Below are 22,314 nucleotides of genomic sequence, written 5' to 3'. Positions count from 1 at the left end.
GGATTTCTTTGGAAGGAATGATGCTGAAGCTGAAACTCCAGTACTTTGGCCACCTCATGTGAAGAGTTGACTCACTGGGAAAGACTCTGATGCCTGGAGGGATTGGGAGCAGGAGGAGAAGGGGACGACAGAGGATGAGATGGCTGGATGGCATCACTGACTCGATGAACGTGAGTCTGAGTGAACTCTTGGAGTTGGTGATGGACAGGGAGGCCTGGCGTGCTGCGATTCATGGGGTCACAAAGAGTTGGACACGACTGAGTGACTGAACTGAACTGAATAAAGTGTTAGTCGCTCATTCATGTCTGACTCTTTGTGAACCCATGGACTGTAGCCCACCAGACTCCTCTGTCCATGGGATTCTCCAGAATACTGGAATGGGTTGCCATTCTCTTCTTCAGGGGATCGACATGTGTAAATATATACATCCTGTAAAAAGACTCAGCATTGCCTTTCATAATTAACAAGAGTTAAGGTTTACTGTGGTATTTGAAAAAACTCTGTAGACTTTTATTTTCAGTGCTATGGTGGGTCAAGTATACAGGCAACTGTACTGAAAACAACTAAGAAAACTGAATACTGGAGAGAAAACATCTTTTAAAATGACTCACAAGCTGAGAAACTGCTCAGAAATTTTTTGTCAAGGTGAGATTCACATAACATGATGGAAATTAATTTTCAATTATTCTGGAAGCTTTGAAGATGTTCATAATTGAGACTAGTAATTCTACTCCTGTGTATATTCCCTAAGTCAACTTATATATATGCTCACTGGGGGAAGTTCACAGCAGTACAATTTACAGCAGCAAAAAACTGGAAATAATAATAATTCGTGTTCATTGATAACAATATATACATAAACCATACTATATTCATTCCATGGAATTACAGTTCAGCAAAATGAACAAACGAGCTGTACTCAACAATATGGACAAATCTAGGAGTGAAATTACTTTGCCAACAAAGGTCCGTCTAGTCAAGCCTATGGCTTTTCCAGTGGTCATGTATGGATGTGAGAATTGGACTGTGAAGAAAGCTGAGCACCGAAGAATTGATGCTTTTGAACTGTGGTGTTGGAGAAGACTCTTGAGAGTCCCTTGGACTGCAAGGAGATCCAACCAGTCCATCCTAACGGAGATCAGTCCTGGGTGTTCATTGGAAGGACTGATGCTGAAGCTGAAACTCCAGTACTTTGGCCACCTCATGCGAAGAGTTGACTCATTGGAAAAGACTCTGATGCTGGGAGGGATTGGGGGCAGGAGGAGAAGGGGACGACAGAGGATGAGATGGCTGGATGGCATCACTGACTCGATGGACATGAGTTTGGGTAAACTCCGGGAGTTGGTGATGGACAGGGAGGCCTGGCGTGCTGCGATTCATGGGGTCACAAAGAGTTAGACATGACTGAGCAACTGAACTGAACTGAGGAGTGAAATATTTAACAACTAGTTGGCACAGGGATTGATAGTCAGAAGGGACTCCAAACATAATATCAGAGATGACCAATACCCACTGCTGTGCCAGGTGTAATCCCTTTAGGAAAGTGAAGGGACTTGAAGTCTCATGGGAGTACTCAGGTAAGCAGCAATTCACCACCAACTAACATGGAAATATTTCAGTATTTCTGTTGTTTGTCACCCAGTGCCTCTGGTATGCATGGCTAACTAGGAACACAAGTATATAAACAGTATGATTCCACTGATGTAATGTTCAAAAACAAGTACAACTAAAGCTGTGGTCTAGAGATGCAAATATAAAGGGTGAGACAGTAAAGAAAAGCGTGGGGAAAGGATACAAATGCATCCAGAAAAATGGCTATCCCTAAAAAGGAGAAGTAGGATGGGATGGAGAGAGGTACCACTCTTCCAATGTAAAAGTAACTGTCTTTTTTTTTCTTAAATTGACTGGCAAGGACATGAGTGTTGGTCCTAATATAATATAAAGAATGATTATTCTTTATATATAGTATACAAGTGTTCTTTTGTATCCAGTGGTTATGTCATTAAAATCATTTAAAAGGAATTCATTAGGAAAAATTTAATAAGAAACTCTCATATCATATCTCTATGGTTCCTGCCATAACTCTTCTAGGGGCTTGGCAAAAATGATCTCCTCAATTGTAATTGTAATTGGTGGAACTCTTAAATCTATTTAAAATTCTATGAGCTTCTCCGCAAATCACTCCACAAACATTCTTGTAAGAATCCCTCCAATGAGAAGCAGCAAAGTCCAACCTCCAGAGTACATTCTGCTCTGGCTCTTTTATTTAATATAATCATAAGCATAGTGAGTTTTGTTGTTTTTAATCTAGAATCTTCTCAGATATTGAAATCTTTCAAATGAGAGCACGGTGCAAATGACTACATTCTGTCTCTCTTGCTTAGATTTCAAATGGTGATGTTCTCATTTTGTCTTTTACCATACGCGCTTCAGCCGTGTGATGCCCCCGTTCTCCTCATGAAATACGCTGACAGTCAGGGGAAGTTTCTAAGAGTGTATTAAATCTATATTGAGGGCTGAAGAGTATGTTTGGGAGGGTGCAGACATGTGTGATTTTTTAGCAACTCCAACAGCTGCTTGGCATCTGTAGACTCACCATTCGCTATTTTCAGTTATTTGTGAGCCACTCCTAAGAGCACACCACATGGCAACTCTGTCTTTCCTAAAGCACAGACGTGAACTGTGTAGCAAAACTACACAGCACAAGAGCAAGACACTGAGTCAGAGAGGAGTCTTGTCAAAGCTCCCCTTCCCAACACACCACCAGGGAAACGGAAACTCCCTGGATGGGAAATTACTTCCCTGAGTGCAAGTTGAGGAGGCAAATCATTGGAGGGCCGTGAATAATTATGGGAACCTCTCCTCTCTGGACAGAAACCTGATTCAGAAGGAAGTCAAGAGCCTATGCAAATTTTTCTGCATTTGCAAATTTGGGAATTTGAAAAGGGTCTGAGGTGCATCCATCAAGAATGTCAAGAGTCTACTGTATAGAATCTTGAATGAGGAGGTTTTCAGAATTCTTCTTCTAATAAAATTGTTGGTTCATTTTTATCAGGGCTCCTCTGATTTAAAGAGAGCTTCAGCATCTAACACTGAGCCTGCAAGTCCTGAACAGACCAAGTTTGGTAACAGAGGCTCAGCAGAGCATCCCATGTATTTATAACACTGTTTTTCTTTTTTTCCATCTCTATTTTTTGTTTACAAGTTTTTCTTTGGATCCCAGTCATGTATAGTACTCATTTTTTTTTAAATGTTGGCCCTGACCTCCAATTCAAGGACCCATGGACATCCAGAGAGCTCCAAGATTCTTGAGATTGACTTCTGTATGCTTTTCCCTGGCTTCGCTACTTGAATCTAAGATACATTCTCAGTTCACCTCTACTGAACATCTAGATGTAAAGCTCCACCCTTCTTTTTTTTTCAGATGGTGACCAGTCACACCTGGTATTTTTTAAAAGTAACAAAGAGAGGAATCACATCTCTCATGCATGCATGTTTTTCATGGACAGACCAGATCAATAGCCCAAGCCCAGTTCCCAGATGTGATCCTCCCAAGCGGGCAGCCCCTTGGAGAGAGTGATTCAGTTACCCCAGGACCACCAACCAACCACAACGAACTCCTACCTCCTCTGCCTTTCAAGCCCCTAGGAATTTCAGAGAATAGTGTTTTATCCATCTTACTACATCAGTATCCTTTTGCTTATATACATAGAAACTTTGGCTAGTTCTGAACATTTCTGATTATATTCAAAGGCCTGTTACTGACAATTTCTTTTAACAAGTTCAAAACTTTTTTCAAATAATTTACCAAAATGATGAATTTCTGTGTGTCTAGAAACCAAGACAGACTCTTCCGCTCCTTTTAATTAGGGTCTTCACATTTTTCAACATACGCATTAAACTTAAAAAACAGTACTCTTTAAAAAGTGTCAGCATTCATTTTCTTCTACTTTTGATTTTCCTGTTGCCTTCGTCTTGGAATACACTGTAACTAAGCAAATTGGCAGAGGGTTAGACAAAGCTTAGCACTGCTTGTGTAACTCACACATCCTTCCAGTTTTGAGCACCATGTCTGAATTGAGCCAACAACACAGTTTAACATGAGGGTGTTGTCATGACACCTTGAACTTTTTTAACAGCACACTGGTGGTGGGGAGTCCACACTCCCTACATTGACATAAGAAACACACACCTCTCCTACTTCATCTTTTCCACTATCCAGTCTCTTCCAATTATTTCCAGCATTAAAGTTGCCAAGTTGGAAAGTTCTAAGTGTGTCTCTGGTCACAAGACAGGCTGAGGCTCCCATGCCTCCTTCTTAGAATTTTCTACAACATCAAATGTGAGAACATAAGCACTACTAATTCTAGCATAATAGTTTCCTGCCAAATTTCAGCAAAATATCATACAGTTCTCAATTAATTTCAGTGAGGGGGGTGATTACAGTTATAATTTTGATCAGTAAGTCCTTGCCTGTCCAGAAAACTCAGATATTCTGTTGTCCTGCATAAATGAAGTTTTTTTCTTTTAGCATCATGTTGAAAAAAGTCATTAGAAAAAAAAAAAGAAAAAAGTCATTAGGGGTATCAAATTCTTATGCTTTTTGAAACCGCTCACACAAAAAGTCAATTAAACTCCTCTTGGTGCATATAGGTCACGGTAAGCATCAGTTTTTAAGGTACAAAACAGAGTTCTGAAGACCCATCAAAATGCATAAAATTTCACTGAATTGCTCCCATTAAATACTTATATTAAATTCTATGCTTTGAATTCCCGTGCCTTTTAAATTTTATTTTAAACTTGTTCAGTATTTCTGTCTTACATTACTGATACTTCTTAGTGATGTTTTACAAAAGAACTATATTAGAACCCTTGTACACTAGTTTATCAATCTTGTCCAATTTGCTGGGTGTATTTGCAAACTAATCACAGAGCCTCTTAGAACTTTGTGTAAATGAATCCTGCAAGAGGGCATGAAGTTTTCTGCACTGAAATTTTCCAATGGCTATAATACCTGACCTGAGCTCATGTCTTATGACATCTGTCTTGCTTTACCACTTAGGTCCCAACTGGATAAGTGACACTCTATCAATGTGCAGTCCAGATGGTCATGGTATCATCCTAACACCCAGCGACTATAGGGGACATGCTTCTTTTTAGCCCAACTCATTTTCTTTTAAAGATATTTCATTGCACTCAGTAAGGCTATCATGGTGACACCCTCTTTACAGAATGAAGAATGACTTTGGTCAAGGGCTTTGTCTAACTCTGGTCTGAAATACCAGTGCTGTCTATTCATATAGCCAGCGTTTCCTGCCCTGCTTATTTATCTGCTGATTTATAAATATGCTTTGATTTCACCAGAAAGAGAATGAAGAACAGCATGTCTGAGTCTCCTTGATGGGCAGCTTGGAGAGCAGAAAAGGACCTGAGAGGCATCAGAGAACTCACAAAGCAAGTTAGAAACAAGTTAAAAGCTATCCAGTTGTCACACAGCTTTCTTAACATTATCTTCCATCAAGTCGAGGTCTGGAATCTGCCAGGATTTCAGACTAAATGCATCTTCTGCTTGCCGGTATTTTTCACACATTGAGTGCTTCAATGGCTCACTTGGCAAAAGCCCAAAGGCAGCACATGCTTCTCCACTCTAAGGAGAGTGGCTGCCACTGAGACAGTGGGTAAAACAGTTCAGTAGCAGCGCCCGTGGGCACATCATCCACTGCCAAGTGCACACCCTTTGTCATTGGCCCTCAGAGCAGATAGGGCAGGGTGCTGAGGACAGTAAAACCATCTGAGGCTGAAGAGGCCAGTCCGTGTGTGTGTGTGTGTGTGTGTGTGCGCGCGCGCGCGCGCACGCACACACTCAGTCATGTCGTGCCTGGTTCCTCTGTACATAGAATTCCCCAGGCAAGAATACTGGAGTGGGTTGCCTTTTCCTTCTTCCTCCAAAGGAATCTTCCCAATTCAGGGATCAAACCTGAGAATCCTGCATTGGCAGGTAGATTCTTTACCAACTGTGCCACCTGGGAAGCCCCTGAAGGGGCCAGACTTTCCATTAAATTAATGTCTGCCCAGGCTGAGGCACTAAGGGGTGTGATACGAACTTGCAACAGTTCTGTGTCCTGTGAGTGCCTTAGCTAAAACAGACAGAAGGAGAGAGCGCCAAGTGTCATACCCACCTTTTCCCCTCTGCCTGCAGATATCTCTGTGAGACAGTTGTTCTCCTACCTTGCAAAAAGTAATAATGATCCCACAGTATTTAATGCAAGAATGTACAGGGCCTCCAGTGTCTGCAAGTTATCAGAACTTTAAAGAGCATATGTCAAGCAGCTCAGCCAGCATCTGGGTTCTGCTATTCAGCCATACAGTGTGGCCCAACCCCAGAGCAAAACTGAAACTCTAAGCATGGCAGAAACTCTTTCCCTTAGCAGGAAGCACGAGGAACAGCCAGGACCTAAAACAAATGAACCTGGTGGTCACCCTGGATTCAGGATTCCGGTTGTGCATCGAGCTAGTCACTCAGGGTTCTTGCAGGGATGACCGTCAACCTTCTCCAGGGTTGAAGCAGGGGTGAAATGACCACATGAAAGTCCAGACAAGCAATGACTGGCCAAGAGGGATGTGGGAGGATCTTTAGATCAACACCAACCCAAAGCCCAATTCCAAGCTCATCCCAACGGACACGTGATTTTTGCCTCCCACCCCACCTCCGTTCCTCACACATAAATTGCTCAAATCATTCTCTCTCTTTCCCACACTCTCCCTGCCCCCTAATACATACAGTTACATAAAAGCATCTTAAACATAGGACCCAACTTCTTCAGTCTGGGGGAGGACCAGGAGATGGTGGGAGCTGCTGGGGCGCATGGTCTGATCATTAGTTGAAATTACATAATCATGCAAACAAGGGCTGGAGAACCGCTTAGGTGGAGATCAGTTTAGCGCACACCGCAGGCGCCCCTTTTCCCCTCCCCCGACAGCCTGAAAGCAAGTAAGTTTTAACACAACCACAACCGAAGCACCAGACACGGCTGGGGGGTGGCGAGCAGCCGACTGCTGAGGTTAAAATTCCAATGGTGGCCCGAAACTTGAGGTGTATAGCAGAAAGAGCGCCAAGCGGCCGCTCACCCAGCAACCAGACCCCGAAGACCCTCCTGCCTGCATCCTCGACCCCCAAAGTTCAAGGGCGGGCTGAGCCAAAGAAATCATCCAGACCTGCGAACCTGCAACATGAACCAAAAAAGCCGCGATCAACCAAATCTAAGCCTGGCCCCCAGCGCCTCGCCACGACTTTCGTCCAAGTCTCGGCGAGTTCAGGTTGTCTGACACGCTCAGGAAAAGAGTCCTCCAGCAGCTCCTACCGTCTCAGCGGAAGCCACTTAGCACCAGCGGTGTTTCTAATTTTGAAGGATGGTAAAATGTGGGACACAACTGGGAGAGGGGGTACTTGCTTTGCTAGCGGTAAGGCAAGACTCCCCAACAGAGGAAGACTTTGGGTTTGCTTTGGTTTTCTTGGGGGTGGGCACGAGGTTGTAATTTTGCTTTGGGAACATTTGCAGAGGGGCGCTAGGATTTCAGGGAGCTGGAGATCTCCCATCTGCCTGGGCACCTAGCATCCTCCGATCGGATTTCATTTTCGGCGACAGAGAGGGCTCGCGGGGGGCTGGGGATTGGGGGTTGCTGAACAATCCTGGAGCCGCAGCCAGGGCAGCTGAAGAAACTGCAAACTGCAGGTTCTGTGGCTGACTAGGCATCCGCCGGACCACTGAGGTTCAGAGCAGAGCCGGCCGCCAGTGCGCGGGTGCAGCCTGGCCGCCAGGAGCTGCGAGCGCGCGGCGCGCACAGGGTTACAGCCGCCGCCGCCGTGATTGACGCGCGGGGGTCACTTGAGGCTCCCGCCGCTCCCCCGGCACCCGACCGGGCAGCCAGCTCAGCCCACCGAGGGCAACGCAGGCCCCGCAGCCGCCCACCCGGTCGTTCCCCGCGCCTCTGCCCGCGGACACCTCGCCCAAGAAGGGCCACGACAACATGGAATCGCAGCTCGCTATTTCACTTGCCCGTGGCGGCCGCCGGCAAAAAACAATAAATAAAATGCGAGGCAACCATCAGCCGAATAAAAATCCAGAGTCCCCTACCTTCGGCCTTGGGATGGCACACTGGTCCTGTGTTCTCTGACCCACGGATCCAGCCCCTTCTTCATGAATTATTCCGGTCAGTCAGGATTTTGTGCATTTTTTTCCTGAACACCTGTTTCAAGTAAGGGGTAAAGACCTTATTGAAAGAATTGTCCTTAAAAAATAAGCTGTGCACACATATGTCCATCCAGGCATGCATGCGTGTTTGTATACACACATATGCACACGAAATATACATGTACACTGAAGCACCAAACTAGGCAGTTGGATAATGGGAGAGTCGGCTGGTTGTGAGCATGCTCGCGCCGGGAACAGATCCACCCTCTGTTATTCCTCTGAATAAATATAAATCACGATCAGAAACCCAAACAGCAGCATCCCTCTTGAATTCCTGCTGCTGAAAAACACAGAATAAACGCAGCCCAGAGACAGGGCATCTAATCAGCAGCTGTTTTCTGAATCCAGAGCCAACCCCTGCCTACCCTGTCTTTTCCACTATGAGTTCAGACCTTTTTTGAAAGGGGTTTTAACCTTTTAAAGATACAGTACACCAATTATCACTTCTGAATAGCTGTCACTCCAAGAGCAGGAAGCCAGTCCCATGCCTAAAGCCACAGGGCAGGCTTGCACGCAGAGATAATGATTCCATTCATCGGTGCCTTTTTACAAACATACAAACATATATACATACACACACAGAGAACTAGCAAAGGCAAGCCATAAAACTAGACACATAGTTGTTGCAGTGACGAGTTCCTCAGTGACTAATCATGTTATGTAAACACTACCATCCTTCACTTCGGAACACACATGTTCATGGGGTGAGACAGTTCCAGGGACACTTGTCAGCATGAGTGTCACCCCTCAGAAGCCCCTACCTGCTGGGAAAGGACCAGGAAGCCTGGCAGGGCAGCTGAAGGAAGTGGGGGGCCCTGCCAGCTCACAATTAACCACAGGGCACTGCCACGTCCTCAAATTAAAGAAACCTCTAGCACTACTTGTAATCTAGAACCAGATCTTGTTCCAACACATATTTTTTTTTTCCAACCAGAATCTGAAATCAGAACCACAACCTGAACCTTCACCATCTCTAAGATCCAGATATAAGTCCTTCTTCTTCAAGATTTTGTTAACAAGAGGGTTTTGTTTGGTTGTTGGGTTTTTGTTTCTTTTTTTTTTTTTTCACCAGGGCTAGATTAAGATGAAGATAGAAAAATGGGTGCTGGGGATTGAAGATAAACAACCCCCACCCTGCCCTAATTCTTTTTTTTTTTTTTAATTAAGTACTTTAGCCACCCAGGTGGTGTTTATTAGTCCAGTTTTGCTTTGGCTTTTAAAGCAGCAGCACTGAGAAGAAACCAAAACTCCCCACCTCATGTATGTTTGGAAGGAAGGAAAATGCCTTTTACAGTTTCTTTTTCACCCCAAGAACCCCAGGGCTTCAGAATGGCGCTGGCTGTTGGTCCCTTGGTTCCCGCCCAGCAGCAACAACACTAGTAGCTTACCTGAAAAGCCACCCCGATGTCCCCACAGCCACTCCTGGCCAGTCCCTCTGGCCCTGGCCTCAGAGCCCACCCTCCCTGGGCAAAGCACTAAAACCAATGCACTGTCACCCTCTCACCTCATCACAGCCACTGCCTGCACTGCCTGCTCCCAGACACACACGCACGCGCGCACACACACACACACACACACTCCCTTCTCTCCCAGCTTCCAGGGCTCTTTAGCAGAAAATTATCATATTTCATGTGTCATCACCCAAGCTAGCTGGGCCTTTCACTGATTGGCTGGGCACCCGCAGCCGGAAATGTCAACAGCCACACAGCTTGGAACTGACTCTCCCGCGGCCACCCCAGACCTGAGCCCAGGAGGCTCCGTGACAAGGCGAAGACCTCCCACCAGGAGCTTGTCACTCTTCTCCCTGATCTGCCTCAGGCCCTCTCCTCCCTGCTGGTCTCCCTACACCCCCCTGGGGGAGGGGACCTCCAGGGGATGTGGATCCAGTCTCTCCAGCCAGGCTAGGAGCTGAACTGCCTCCAACTGCAGGGAGGAAGGGAGCCACTGAAATTCCTGTTCTTCCCAGCAGGAAGATGTCTCCATTTGGTTTTAAAAATTTAGAGAAAGTGTTCCTGATAAAAAACTATCTCTCCTCACACTGAAAAAGAAAACTTATCAGTAAGGCTTGGTGAAAACAAGATTGTTTATCCTCGGCAGTTTATCTGTTGCTGCTCTTTATCCCACACCTAATATCACATGCACTAAGGTATCATAACCATAATATCCCAAGGGAAACCGGAAGACAATTTAGTCCATCCTCTTCCCTTAAATAGAACAGCTCTTAACCCTCCAGGAAAACTCACCAAAAAAAGAGGCTTCCTAACTTGGCTACCCAACGCTTTGTGATGCCACACAAGTGTTTCAGAGTTAACTGGTCTCTGTAGTGACCAACCTGAGTCATTTTGACTGTAATTGAAGCATAGTCTCTCCAGCTGTATCTTTAGCAGGTTCAGTGTGACTCACCATTTCAGTCTCACCTCACTGTGTTCTCCTGGTTAAATTAAACCCCATCTCTCTGGACTGTGGTGTAAAAGTTGTTTCTCAAACCTTTAATTATGCTGCTTTGTTCTTTAGACTTCAGAGACAAGCCTCCCAGAGCTGATGTAGTTCAAAGCTTATTCCATTAAGCCATGCATGTGATGCTTCACTCGTGTCGGCTGTTTCTACTCTGGAGTTTTGGGTTTGGGGGAGAGAAAATTGGGCTCAGACATTTACGCCTGCCTTCTCTCCAAAAACAAAACAAAACAAAACCAAACCCCACATGTACATGACTGAAACAATAGTGGCTGTGCTGGGACCCAGAGAAAGATGCCATCAACAAAGCCAACATTTTGAAGAATATGGGGAAGATATGAAGTGGATGAGACATCTGTTAGGAAAGGCTGATTAGTGCTGATAAGTCCACGCATGATTCTGCCTAGGCCCCTTAAGAAGAAAGTACACAGACTTCCAGAAAAGGGTCCTGGAAAACCCCAAGCTCAGAGGATCAAAGGTCACATGAGGGTCACAGGCATCAGCTCAGAGGCAAATGAAAGGACGTTAGGAACTAGGAAGATTCTCTCCACACAGAACAGCAATTATTCCCTAACATCTTTGGAAAGTGGGAAGTTTGTCCCTAATATAGGAAAAAGTCAAAGTCTCAATAGGGATAGCACCCCATTTTATTTAGGTATCCCACACATACACACGCACACACACACACACACACACACACAAAGATGAAGAAGACAGAAAAAACAAAAGAAGAAAAATCTTTATAATCAAATAAGACACAAGTCATAACAGAGAAATCCAGAACAGCCTATATTAGTCTAATAGAAGTACTGGAAGGAGATGACATCATTAAGAAAGGGGAAAAGCAACAATCAAGGGAGAAATAGAAGAACATTTCCTCGAGCTGATGAGACTGGAGGCCTTAGATCATATGGGTCTGAGTGCTGAGTAGCAGGATTACTGCAAGAATACACAATTCTAGATGCAGTCTCTGACTCCAAGAACAAAGAGAAACAACTACAGGCTTCCTGATAGAGGAGAAAAATCAGGTTGCTTAGAAGGAAAGAAAATCAGGCTGACAGCATACCTCACATCTGCAACACGAGGCTAAAAGACAGTGGCACGATTTTTATAAGATTCTCAGGAAATCTTATTGAAACTCAAGAATTCAACCATCTGCCAAATTATAATTTCTCTCACATGTGATGACAAAAGAAAGGCATGTTCAAAGACACAGAAATATCTTTATTCAATTTTAAAAAAAGATTACTTGAAGATCTGTTCCAGACAATGGAAAAAATAAGCCAGAATAATAAACTCAAGAAAAAAGATATATAAGAAAATGTAATGAATAAAGCCAATAAAATGTATGGTTGAGTACAAATACAATTGATCATGTGGTAGTAAAGTTTAATTTACTTGTTAACATAAGATAGGTAGAAAGAGAGGACTAGAGAAAAAAATCAAGAAGTCTGGAATTAAATTTCCATATGATTTCATCCAAAATACTGGAAAATCTCAATGGAGATGGGTAAGTAAAATCACTAGAATAAAAAAACAGGGTGGGAGGATCATTATGGAAGGCAATCACAACTCCATTTATCATCACCTCTCTTCCCAAGACCACATTAAAATGTAATAAAGAATTTTTTAAGTTCAAATACACAACGAGAAAGAAAACAGTAGAAGAGCCATTAGCCAAGAAAACTGAAAAAGAAGAATAGAGAGGAACTGAATTTATCAGCTATGAGTATCTACTTAAATGCTACAATAAATAAAATAATATAGCACAATTGCAGAAACCTAAAAATGGATGATGGAATTGAATAAAGTTAAGAAACGGCTTCAAGTATAGTGTTTGCTATGTGATAGGTGATAAAAACTGAATTTCAAATCAATGGGAGGAAAAAATGTATTGCTCAATAAACAGTGTCAGTGTGGTGTTCGGTATTGCTTCTAACTCATACCTTATACAAAATATATTCTATTTCCACACATACACACACACACAAAATACTGCAAGGAAAAACAGGTGCTACAACTGACCAATAAATCATGGAATGTTATAAAGTTGCTGGGTTTTTTTTCCCTAATAGTGGAAAGAATAGAAAAATAGTGGTTATTCAGTCTATTTAAATACCATTGTGGTAGGTTACATAACGGCCCCCCAGAGACATTCACTTATGGAAACTGAATATCACCTTATATGGCGAAGATGTGTCTAATTGAAGACTCTTGAGATGGGAAGTTTATCCTGGATTATCTGCTGCTACTGCTGCTAAGTCACTTCAGTCGTGTCCAACTTTATGCAACCCCATAGATGGCAGCCCACCAGGCTCCCCTGTCCCTGGGATTCTCCAGGCAAGAACACTGAGTGGGTTGCCATTTCCTTCTCCAATGCATGAAAGTGAAAAGTGAAAGTGAAGTCGCTCAGTCGTATCCAACTCCTTAGCAACCCCATGGACTGCAGCCCACCAGGCTCCTCCATCCATTGGATTTTCCAGGCAAGAGTACTGGAGTGGGGTGCCATTGCCTGGGAAGGTACTAAATATAATCAGAGTAACCTTATAAGATGTGGGCTGAAAAAGGAAACAATAATCAAAACAAAAAGACAACCTACAGATGGGGAAGAAATGTTTGCAAATGTCATGACCAATAAGCGATTAGTCTCTAAAATGTACAAACAGTTTATGACACTTAACAGCATCAAAACAGCCCACTCAAAAAATGGGCAGAACTGAATAGAAATTTCTCCAACGAGGACATATAAATGGCCAAAGACACAAAAGATGTTCAACATTGCTAATTACTAGAGAAACGCAAATCAAAACTACAATGAGATTATCACCTCACACCAGTCAGAATGGCTATCATCAAAAAATCCACAACAAAAGCTGGAGAACATGTGGAGAGAAGGGAATCCTCCTGCACTGTTGGTACAGCCACTATAGAGAACAGTATGGAGGTTCCTTAAAAAACTAAAACCAGACCTACCATATGACAATTCAATCCCACTCCCGAGCATATATCCAGAAAAAAAAAACATGATCAGAAAGGATACATGCACCCCAATATTCACTGCAGCACTCTTTACAATAGCCGAGACATGAAAGCAACTTAAGTGTCCATCAACAGAGGAATGGATAAAGAAGATGTGGTACATATATACAATGGGCTATTACTCAACCATTAAAAAGAATGAAATAATGCCAACTGCAGCAACATGGATGCACCTACAGAGTGTCATACTGTAATGAAGTAAGTCAGGAAGAGAAGGAAAAATATCATATGACATTCCTTATATATGGAATCTAAAAAGAAATGACAAAATGAACCTACTTACAAAACAGAAAAGAGACCCACAGACTTAGAAAACGAGCTTATGGTTTCTGGCTAGGGAGGATAGTTAGAGAGTTTGGGATGGACATGTCCACACTGCTGTATTCAAAATGGATAAGCAAAAAGGGCCTCCTGTACAGCACATGGAACTCTGCTCTATGTTATGTGACAGTCTGGACGGGAGGGGGGTTTGAGAGAGAATGGATACACGTTTATGTATGGCTGAGTTTCTTTACTGAAACTACCACAACATTGTTAATTGGCTATACTTCACTATAACGTGGCTTCCCCGGTGGCTCAGATGGTAAAGAAGTCACCTGCAATGTGGGAGACCCGGGTTCGATTCCTGGGTTGGGAAGACCCCCTGGAGGAGGGTATGGCAACCTACTCCAGCATTCTTGCCTGGAGAATCCCCATGGACAGAGGAGTCTGGTGGGCTACAGTCCATGGGGTCACAAAGAGGCAGACAGGACTGAGTGACTAAGTGCACACACACACAACACAACATAAAAAGTTTAAAGTTTGAAAACATAAATAAAGCACATGAATAATAAAAAAAAGGAAAGGAAAAGAGAGAGGGAGGCAGAAGGCAGAGAGGAGAAGGAAATGTGACCACAGAGGCCAAGACTGGCATGATGCAGCTACAGACCAAGGAAACCAGAAGCACCAGAAGCTGAAAGAGGCAAGGAACAGATCCTCCCTTAGAGGCTCTGGAGGAAGCACAGCCCTGCTGACACCTTGATCTTAGCCCAGTGAAACTGATTGCATATTTCTGGACTCCAGAATTCTAAGGAAATAAAATATTGTTTTAAGCCCCAAAGTCTGTGGTCATTTGCTATAGAAGCCATAGTAAACTAATACTGGTGATTAGTATCCACCATTAGTATCCACCATCCACCAAAAACATCATCCACCATGATGAGAGACAGTACTTCCTAGGGATTACAATAATTATTATTACCAGCAACAATACTTACTGTGTGCCTGGCACTGTTAAATTATATACAGATCTAATCTCATTTAATTCACATGCAAGGTGGCAATAGAGAGTTGAAGTTAATATGGCTCCACCACGTAGTAGCATGTATGCCTGGGCAAGCTGTATAAACTTCTAAAGCTGCTTTGTCTCATCCATAAAGTAGAGGTGGTACCTAACTGTCGGGGTTGTTGAGGATAAAGTGAAACTATCTATGTAAAGGGCTTAGAACACTGCCTGGCAATAAAGACTCCACAAATAATAATTAATAATGGGAAAGTTCTTCCTTATGCCAGGCAGCAGTCTGTCTCCCAGAGCATCTCTCATTGATTCTAGTTCTTCCCTTTGGATACTTATAGAACAAAAGTCTCTCCAAACCACCTGTCAATCAAATATCTAAAGCCAATGATCATCTCATTAAGAGTCTCAGCTTTGGGAACTTCCCTGGTGGTCTACACTCCCACTGCAGGGGGCCCATGTTCGGTCCACTGGATCCCACATGCCACAACTAACAGACCTCACATGCAACAACAAAGACTGAAGATCGTGTGTGCCAAAACTAAGTTCTGGTACAGCTAAATAAATAAATTTTTTTAAAAAAAATTTTTTTAAAGTCTCAGCTTCTCCAGACTGAAAGTAACCAATGCCTTCAATCACCGCTCTTGTGAATGCATCATAGTTCCTTTCTCATCCTGACCACCTCCTCTGGACATATTCTTGCATATCTTTAGATAAGATCCCAGACTTATCACCATTCTTGTTCTAGAACAGCAGTTGGGAAACTAGCCCTCAATGCAGGTTATATTTTTTAATAGTCTATGAGCTAAGAATGGTTTTTACATTTCTTAAGAATTGTAAAAAAAAAAAAAAAAAAAAGAATTTTCAATATAAACTATATATGGCCTGCAAAGTTGAAAATATTTATTGTGTGGCCTTTTTCAGAAAAAGTTTACCAATTCCTGTTCTAGAAGATCCTATACTTCTATCAATGCAATGTAAGATTACCCAAGACTTTTGTGCAAACAAAAAAGCCTTTTGCACTCTTGTATCATACCAACTTAACTGTAAGGCTGCTAATTATTCAATCAGTACCTATTCTCTCTCCCCTTCTTACCTAGTAATAAAAATCTTAGCTAGGAATATGGCTACCAGTTTAATACTACATTTCCCAGTCTCCCTTGTCACAAGGTGCGGCCAGGAGGCAAAGTTCTAGCCAATGGGATGTAACCAGACATGACCAGTGTAATTTTCCAGTCCTGCTCTTAAAGGGGAGGCTCATGCCCTTCCCATTCCCCTTTCCCATTGGGTGGAATGTGGATCTGACAGTCCTGTGATGAATTAGCAGAGCAACAATACAGAAGGATCAAGGGTCTCTGGTGCTGCCATTTTACCCAATACTGCTTATTCTCAGTCTGAGAGAGAAATAAACTTGTAGTTTACTTAAGCCATTGTTATTTTAGATCTTTGTGACAGCAAGCGAATCTATGCCCTAACCAATACAACTATCAATTTTAACTCCCGAGTGTTTTATATATTTGTGGCCGCTAAGACACACATCTCCTCCACTCTCCAGTCATGCAGTTAATTTTCTGGACACCATCGCAAGACCTTGCATCGACCTTGTAAGAATCGGTCTATCATTTTACCCTGACATCTGGGACCCAATTCTGTCATCCAAAGTAGCTACTGTCCTTTCTAATTTCATGTCATTTTTCAAGAAGCACTTTAGGTGTGGCACTCTAACTAAACACAGTGCTTATCAAAGTACATGATAAATGTTAAGTATAATGTAATGGAGAAGAGTATGACCTCAGTTTGTGGGGGAAGAAAATAACAGATTAAACTAAGGTCAAATGAAGGAGAAGGTGTGGAGGATGGAGACAAGCAGCTATGAGGAGCTTACTGTGTTCCAGGCACTCTTCTGTGAACTTCCTCAGTGTTCAGTTCAGTTCAGTCTCTCAGTTGTGTTCGACTCTTTCAGACCCCATGAGAAACACTGAGCTGGAGTTGGTGATGGACAGGGAGGCCTGGTGTGCTGCGTTTCATGGGGTAGCAAAGAGTCGGATACGACTGAGTGACTGAACTGAACCGCAGCACACCAGGCCTCCCTGTCCATCACCAACTCCCGGAGTTTACCCAAACTCATGTCCATTGAGTTGGTGATGCCATCCAACCATCTCATCCTCTGTTGTCCCCTTCTCCTCCTGCCCTCAATCTTTCTCACCATCAGAGTCTTTTCTAATCAGTCAGCTCTTTGCAACAGGTGGCCAAAGTATTGGAGTTTCAGCTTCAACATCAGTCCTTCCAATGAACACCCAGGACTGATCTCCTTTAGAATGGACTGGTTGGATCTCCTTGGAGTCCAAGGGACTCTCAAGAGTCTTCTCCAACACCACAGTTCAAAAGCATCAATTCTTCGGCACTCAGCTTTCTTCACAGTCCAACTCTCACATCCATACATGACCACTGGAAAAACCATAGCCTTGACTAGACGGACCTTTGTTGGCAAAGTAATGTCTCTGCTTTTTAATATGCTGTCTACGTTGGTCATAACTTTCCTGCCAAGGAGTAAGCATCTTTTAATTTCATGGCTGCAATCACCATCTGCCATGATTTTGGAGCCCCCCAAAAATAAAGTCAGCCACTGTTTCCACTGTTTCCCCATCTATTTGCCATGAAGTGATGGGACCAGATGCCATGATCTTAGTTTTCTGAATGTTGAGCTTTAAGCCAACCTTTTCACTCTCCTCTTTCACTTTCATCAAGAGGCTCTTTAGTTCTTCCTCACTTTCTGCCATAAGGGTGGTGTCATCTGTATATCTGAGGTTATTGATATTTCTCCCAGCAATCTTGATTCCAGCTTGTGCTTCTTCCAGCCCAGCGTTTCTCATGATGTACTCTGCATATAAGTTAAATAAGCAGGGTGACAATATACAGCCTTGATGTACTCCTTTTCCTATTTGGAACAAGTCTGTTGTTCCTTTTCCGATTTGGAACCAGTCTGTTGCTTCCTAACCTGCATATAGGTTTCTCAAGGGGCAGGTCAGGTGGTCTGGTATTCCCATCTCTTTCAGAATTGTCCACAGTTTATTGTGATCCACATAGTCAAAGGCTTTGGCTTTGGCATAGTAAATAAAATACAAATCGATGTTTTTCTGGAACTCTCTTGCTTTTTCAATGATCCAGCATTATCTCATTTATTAAATATTTCACTCATTCATTCATTCACTCATTCATTTTTAAAGCACTAATTTTAATTTTTTGAAACAGTAACTACTAATACCCCAGTTGGGGCAGAAAACTATTACCCATAAACACTGATGAAAACAGAGCCCATCCAAAGCTCTCTTTATCTAAGACCATGGGCACCCACCCTCTTTGGACACCTGAAGAGTTTATTGCTGGCTTTCCTTGCAAGATTTAGAGTCAAAGATAAAAATATCCCAAGCACCAAACTCAGGAACTGCTCAGTGTAGAACAGTGGACAGTATTTTCAGAAACCTCTGCCATTTTAAGACAGGTGAGAAGTAAGTACATGTTGGCCTTCTACAAAGCAGGATGGCAGAAAGAGTGTGTAGGCTCTGAGTAATGTCAGACTATACGGATTCAAACCCTCTGGGTTTGAGCCAACTGCTTAATCCTTTCCTGCCTCAGGTTTCCTTATCTGCAAAATGGGAACATGTTATTCTTACCAAACCATCTCCAAGGCAGATTTCCACCCCCTTTTTTGCAGATGATGAATATGATCATGAGTATGTCCTTGTCCGAAAGTAATCATCCAGTAAAATGTCAGCATGAGGCTTAAACCTTAGGTCTTTTTGATTCCCACCTCATGCCCATATGATCAAAGAGAAAGATTAGAAAATAAAGTTACTGAATCATGCTGAAAAAGATGACCTGCCCACCAGAGGGAAGGTCAGAAAACTCTTAATGTGGTACTTGAGATGAGAGACAACTGAGGATAATGAGGTTTTCTTCTAACTTCCTTCAGAGCTTCCATCACTTAGGGTGGAACAACACCCTAGAATGGTGTTTAAAAAACAGAGTGCTTAATTAAGAAATTGAGCAGCAGTGATTGAAATGGTTAGATCATAATTGAAACTGAGTATTTAACTCAATTTTCTTGGGCTTCAAAATCACTGTGGATGGTAACTGCCACCATGAAATTAAAATACAATTGCTACTTGGAAGAAAAACTATGACAAGCCTAGACAGCATATTAAAAAGCAGAGACATCACTTTGCCAACAAAGGTCCATATAGTCAGAGCTATGGTTTTTCCAGTAGTCATGTATGGATGTGAGAGTTGGACCATAAACAAGGCTGAGCACTGTTAAGAATTGATTCTTCTGAACTGTGGTGCTGGAGAAGACTCTTGAGAGTCCCTTTGACTGCAAGGAGACCAAACCAGTCAATCCTAAAGGAAATCAATCCTTAATATTCATTGTAAGGACTGAGGCTGAAGCTGAAGCTTGGGTACTTTGGCCACCTGATGCAAAGAGCTTACTCATTGGAAAAGACCCTGACGCTGGGAAAGACTGAAGGCAGGTGGAGAAAGAGGCAACAAAGGATGAGATGGTTGGATGGCATCATCGACTTGATGGACATGAGTTTGACTAAACTCCAGGACAGAGTAAAGGACAGGGAAGCCTGGTGTGCTACGGTCCATGGGATCACAAAGAGTTGGACACAACTTAACGACTGAACAACAATTCAATTTAAAAAATTAAAACCAAACAGTGAGAGAACAGACATTTAAGATCAAAGTAAACCCCTAAAAAGTTGGCTTAAAGCTCAACATTCAGAAAACGAAGATCATGGCATCCTGTACCATCACTTCATGGAAAAAAAATAAAATAAAATAAAATAAAAAACAGAGTGCTGGCTCAAGACCCAATCCTTTTTGACAGTCATTCACCCTGTCTTGGATCTTGGTAGGGTGGTTTCCAATACATAAAAAACCAGCCAAGGTCAATGTGTATCTCCTTTCTTGCTTCTGGTTACCTAAAAGTGCATTTTTCAGAATCTAAAGGCACACACAGGCAAAACAAACAAACCTTAGGGCACTGGTTCTTAACCTTTCTTTTACCTCTTATACCTAAGATATAAGAGGCACCATCTGGGACTTCAGTAACCAGGGAAGAAGATCGGAAAAGTTTCTAGTGCGAAAGGAGTGTAGTATAACACAAAACAAACTTCTCAGACCCGGTGAGACCCTACTGTGGGCAGCCAGTGACGTGGCATCCAGGTGCCCCAAATGGGTACTCTGAATGCCAACTCGCACTGAGACAGACCTCACAGCTCCCATTCCATGTGACCACCTGGCTTCTGTTTGCATATCCTGGCAACATCAACTCTACATGTGTGTACAGGGTACAGGGCGGGGGAAAGGCTGTCTTTCAGCAACTCACAGCCCACCTAAGAATGCCGCAAGAACAAACAAGGGAAAGTCATAATAAAAAGCAAGTCAGAGTCTACAACCCCACTTTGAAACTTTGGAAATGGTCTTGCTACTCCTTAACACTGTCACCCACTAATTTTAGCATCCTTCAGGTGAGCTATCTACAACACTGACTATGGTTCTAATGGGATTTTCTATTCCCCTCATCCCTCTATACTTAATTGGAATTCTTCTGTAAGGAAGAGTTGTCCTTTCTACCTATAAAATAAAAGCTCATCCAACTTTTATTTTTATCAAATATGGACTCATGGATAGTTATTTTATTCTTTGAGTTATGACCAAATTTTTAAATTTTATTTCAGCTAAAATTGTCTCAACTTTGGCCATTGGGAGCTGTTTTATGTTGGTTCCTGTATTTGACACAATCCTGCTGTGGTTTTTTTGCTGTTGATTAGCACCACAAGATGCTCCACAATCATCTTGTATTTTCCCTGCTCAGTCCTGGAGTTTATTTTTCCAAGAAGAAACTTGGATATCCTCTTCTTGGATAATGGCATTTAGAAACCGAGACTTGAGCACTGAGTGTGCTCACTGCTACCAGAATGCATTGTTTCTAGGCCATCTTAGTGGTTGTCAGTCTGGCTAGAGGTTTATTAATTTCATTTATCTTTTCAAAGAACCAGCTTTTGGTTTGATTAATAATTCTGAATTGCTTTTCTGTTTTCAATTCATTGATTGCTGAACTTATTTTTATTATTTCCCTCCTTCTGATGGCTTTAGTTTTAATTTTTTCTTATTTCTCTAGTGTTGCTTTTTTTAAGACAGATATTTCTATTACTAATTGGAGACCTCTCTTCTTTTCTAATATAAATCATTTAACACTATCATTTCCCACCTAAGCACTGTTCAGCTGCATCTCACAAATCTGACAAGTTATATTTTCTTTTCATTCAGTTCAAAATATTTTTAATTATTCTTCTTTGATACATAGGATATTTAGACCGATGTTGTTTGTTTTTCATATATTGGGGGATTTTCCAGACATATTTCTATTTTGATTTCTGGTTTAATTCCACTATGGTTCATGAACAAACTTTCTGAAATTACTATTCTTTTAAAGTTGTTAAGGTCTGTTTCATGACCCAAAATATAGTATCCCATGGTGAATATTCCATATGCACTCCAGAAAGATGTGTTGTTGGGTAGTGTTATATGTCAATTAGGTCAAGTTGCTTGATGATGCTGTTCAGATCAATATACTTTTATTGATATTCTTCCCATTTATGCCATAATTAGCTAAGGAAAAAAGCACTGAAGTTTTCATGTTTAACTGTGAACTTGTCTAACTTGCTTTTCGATTCTATCAGCATTTGCATTATGTGCTTCAGAACTCTGTTGTAAAGTACATGCATATTTAGGGTTCCTACTTCTTGGAAAATTGGGGCCTTTACAATAATTTAATGTCCCTCTTTATCCCTGAGAATAGTCCTTGTTCTGGAGTTTACTTTGTCTGATATTACCGGAACAACTCCAGCTTTATCTTAGTTAGCCCTTTTCTATCCTCTTACTTTTAACCTGTCTTTATATTTGAAGTGAGTTTCTTATAGACAGTGTATAGTTTGTTCTTGCCTTTTTTATCCAATTTGACAATCCCTGTCTTCTAACAAGTGTGTTTAGACCATTCATACTCAATGATTTTTATATGGTTGGATAAAAACCTGTTTTGTTGTTTCTTTCTTTCTTTTATCTGTTCTTTCTTCTTTTCTTTTTCTGCATTCTTTCATTTGACTGGTTTAAGGGTAGAATAAGGGAGGAAACACTGCCTGTTGTTCTGATTAAGACTTAGTCTTAGACAAGCACTACATCACTGAGCCTTCTCAGTGATCCCACCCTTTCTCTGGGTTACTTCTGAAT

The 22,314-nt window shown here is 42.2% G+C and overlaps 1 protein-coding gene across 1 annotated transcript in view; it reads right to left on the bottom strand.

The window, feature by feature from the left end:
• The window catches only part of HIVEP3 (HIVEP zinc finger 3), a 565,238-nt gene that overhangs the window by 428,635 nt on the left and 114,289 nt on the right, over window positions 1–22,314 (bottom strand). Inside the window, exon 3 of the mRNA XM_059885184.1 lies at window positions 8,136–8,247. The gene's annotated coding sequence lies outside the window, so the exon portion shown is untranslated. The remainder of the gene's footprint in view (window positions 1–8,135; window positions 8,248–22,314) is intronic.

Source organism: Bos taurus, chromosome 3 (genome assembly GCF_002263795.3).
Source record: "Bos taurus isolate L1 Dominette 01449 registration number 42190680 breed Hereford chromosome 3, ARS-UCD2.0, whole genome shotgun sequence".
NCBI classification, from domain to species: Eukaryota; Metazoa; Chordata; class Mammalia; order Artiodactyla; family Bovidae; genus Bos; species Bos taurus.
The sequence above is the reverse complement of the archived record's forward strand: the minus strand, read 5'-3'. Positions and strand labels throughout refer to the sequence as shown.